Here is a 3,473-nt window from a genome sequence, read left to right on the forward strand (position 1 = left end):
CGCCCCCCCAGTAGTGCAGCGCGGCGGTGGAACTCACTCTCTGCCGATGTCCCACGGCCGCCGCTAGAAGTCCCCGCGCTGGCCCCGCCGTCCGCCGCTTTCTAACTCACCGCCGCCATCTTTGCCCTCCCTCCCCTCTCACGGGGGGAGGGGGCCGGCGGCGCCGCCGCACCACGTGACCCGGCCACGGTCGCTCCACCTCCCGCACACGTGACCTCCTCGCGCGGCGCCACGTGACTTCCCTGCCGTCACGTGACTGGCCATCACGCCTCGGCGTCGCTCCGTCACGTGATGTACCCCCCTCGCGTGGAAGGGCGAGTGAAATAATTCTTCTGGAAAGTCCCGGCGGCTTCGGAGTCCAATCTTGTCTTGCTCGCACCCCGGTCTGCGGGGGGAGGGGGAAAGCGCTGAGAAGGTCGCCAGGAGTCACGTGATCTCAACGCTTCAAGATGGCGGCGTGCGGACGTTGCACGCTCTCGCGAGAGATTGTCGCGCGCGAGGCATGATGGGGAGGAAGGTGGGAGGGTGAGAAAATGGCGCATGCGCGCTTGGGTTCCGCTTCGTAGGAGGGGTTGGGCGCATGTGCAGAGTGGGCCTTTGGCTTCAGTTCACCCCGTTCAGCCTGGCTCTGGAGGGGACCCGCAAATTTGGGGGTTTCCAGTCTTCTCTGCATAGAGCTGCAGGCCTGGTGTAGGAAATACTCTGAACCCAAAGGCATGGGGAGCCTTATGTGTAGGGATCCTGGTTTTCTCTGATTTGAAAAAAAAATCCCTTAGTTTTTTATTTAAAAAAGTAACCCAAAATCTATATTTCTCTGTGATTAAAATGAAACACCATTAATATACAGATCTATCTATATAATGGTGTTTCATTTTAATCGCAAAAAAATGTGGATTTTGGATTACTGTTTTTTCCAAAAATTGGGGATTTTTTGTTTTTTAAATCAGAGAAAACCAGGATCCCTGCACATAGGACTCCCCATGCCTTTGGGCTTGGGGTATTTCCTACACCAGGCCTGCAGCTCTAGGCAGAGAAGACAAAAAGTCCCAAATTTGAGAGTCCCCTCCAGAACCAGGCTCTGAACCAGGGCCTGGATGCGCCACCTTTGCTTTTTGTGTCTAGGGTCACTTGTAGTTGTTCAAATCTATCACACAAGCTTTGTTCATTTACGGCCAGGGCTGCAGTAACAACCTGTGTCCAGATGTCCCTAAGGAGGATGTGCAGTTTAAACTGATAGCTAAAAAAACCCTGGCGGTGCTGCATTGCTAATGTGCACTGGCAGCGGCTGTCACAACTCCCTAGTGCCTATGTTGAAGCTGGTATGTCTGCTGCGCTTCGGTATCCTGATGGATTGGGCCTCAGTGGGCCCTGCGAAGGTATTTTTGCTATTGGCACCTACCTGTTCGGTAGATTCAGGCCCCTGTTACACATTACATTCATTGCACAATTACCTGGTTAATCGTATAATAAATGTAGAGCCGCCACATGTGTAAAGTAATTATCACACAAGGAGTTGGTGAATCGCACAGTAAATGTAAACTGGCCTCATGTCATTATCATGCAATAACAATGACTCTTCAGGTATGAAAAGAGCCAACCAGCTACCAAATTAGTGCTTGCAAATGTGTAACAACTCTATAGCTGGCTGCTGGCCAGCTTTAATTTGAAGAGGTGGCAGGGCCCTCATACATCTGTTGTCAGAAACCTGATTAAAGAGTTGCTTAGTTAAAATTTTAATTCATCGTTTATAAATGCAAGTTGTACACTATCGTACTTCCAGGCTTTTATTAGCCAGGCTTCTTTTAATTATTATTTATAGTGTCTTGTTCTGAAAAGTGAGAGACTAATGACCGATTGAGTAAGTATTTAATCTCCTGAGGAAATTCTGCTGTCATTTCTGATCAGTCTGAAGTAATTAATGTGATCAATGCCGTATAACTTACAAGATTTTGAAATAAAAACTAACACTTTAAATTGCAAACAGTTTTAAGCCACAGAGATGTAGGTTGATGAGAAAGGAAGACTTCATTCAGCACTGGACAGTATCTTAACAGTCACAATTTAAAAAAAAGCAAGGCAACAAAAATTGAAAGCAACAATAAACATTATTTATTTTAGGGCTTGCATGCTAACATCTTTTTGTCCTTTTTTTCTGAAAGTCAAATGTTTTGCCATGACTTTTCTTCCTTCCCCTATTCAATGGTTTCATATTAGTTGCAGTCAGTGGCAGTGCATTTAGTGCCTGCTGTTAGAGAATTAAAAGAGATTATGTTTAGGTCAGTGGTTTTGTAGTTGGCTCCAGCAGTATGCCTGCTGTGCTCTGTGGTGAGCGTGAGTGGGCGAGAAGCGTCCATATGCGCCGAGTGAACTGAGTCATGGTGACTGGCCAGCGCAGGCAGACTGACTCTCTGGAGGTTACATGCTCACAGATGATAAAATATAATTGTTCCCATCTGGCTTTCCAGTTCGAGCTCCTTAATGAGAATTAATGGGAAAAATACTTTTATTTTTAATGTTGTATCGCCTCTGTAGAATAACAGTATGAAAACGGGACCTCTTCTGTCCAGAACAGCAAATGTTTGAGGTGACATTGTTTTCTTTGTTACTGTGGTGATAACAGTTAGTGGGTTTTGCCCTCTAGTGGCCGCGTGTGCCAGCTCAATTTCAAATTTGAGTGGCTTTGTGTTAGGTTTTGTTGTTGTTTTTTAAAGAACACTTAAAAAAAATTGTATTCAGTCTTACCATAAAAAAATGGTTACGATATTACAAGCTGATGATCAGGCAACACTGTAATCTGCAACTCCTGTTCAGCGTAGAGAAGCAATAGTTTACAATGATGTGTGATGGATTTTTTTAAACGTTTTCTCTGAGGTCTATAAAAAGGGACCTTTTTAAAGCTTCCCTCTTCCCCCAGTGCTCTGCTTCTTAATAAGTACTCCCCCCCGCCACCAGTATTCTTTAATCATTTAGTTAAATCAATGTTAATGAAAAAGCAAGAGTAATGAAGTCTTGCCTAAAAATGAATTGCTCAGGCCTTCACTCTTGGTTGACATTATCTTTGTTTAATACTCTACTTAATGGGAAATTAAATTCTAATGTTCAGATGGGTAGGGGGGAACATCACCTTGGTGTAATACAGCAAATGGAACGAGACACAAATATTCCTGTATGTCTTGTAAATAAGAGTAAAATAAGTTGGTCTCATTTTCTTTTTAGTTTATTCCTTTGCAAAAGCTAGGCTCTGTGAACATACATGTGATTAACTTTATGGCTTTACTGACTAGTGGTATTCATTCACGTGCATGACGTTCCTGACGTGAATGTGCAGGGTTCCATTGATTAATTTGGGACTATGGCCCTGATAGGACAACTGGGGCTCCCTGGGGCAGACCTCTGTTTCCCTGCTGAATGCCGGTTGAAGTCAATGGGACTCTGTAGGTGCAAAGATCATTACGCAATCATGCAAATGATTG

The 3,473-nt window shown here is 44.9% G+C and overlaps 1 protein-coding gene across 2 annotated transcripts in view; it reads right to left on the bottom strand.

The window, feature by feature from the left end:
• The window catches only part of SBNO1 (strawberry notch homolog 1), a 44,689-nt gene extending 44,541 nt beyond the window's left edge, over positions 1 to 148 (bottom strand). The window contains exon 1 of one of the 2 annotated variants that reach the window (XM_019538890.1): positions 38 to 148. The gene's annotated coding sequence lies outside the window, so the exon portion shown is untranslated. The remainder of the gene's footprint in view (positions 1 to 37) is intronic. The other variant, XM_019538891.1, reaches the window with a different exon arrangement.
• Positions 149 to 3,473: the final 3,325 nt, after the last annotated feature.

This window comes from Crocodylus porosus, unplaced genomic scaffold (assembly GCF_001723895.1).
Source record: "Crocodylus porosus isolate Cpor-Errol unplaced genomic scaffold, CroPor_comp1, whole genome shotgun sequence".
Lineage (NCBI taxonomy): Eukaryota > Metazoa > Chordata > Crocodylia > Crocodylidae > Crocodylus > Crocodylus porosus.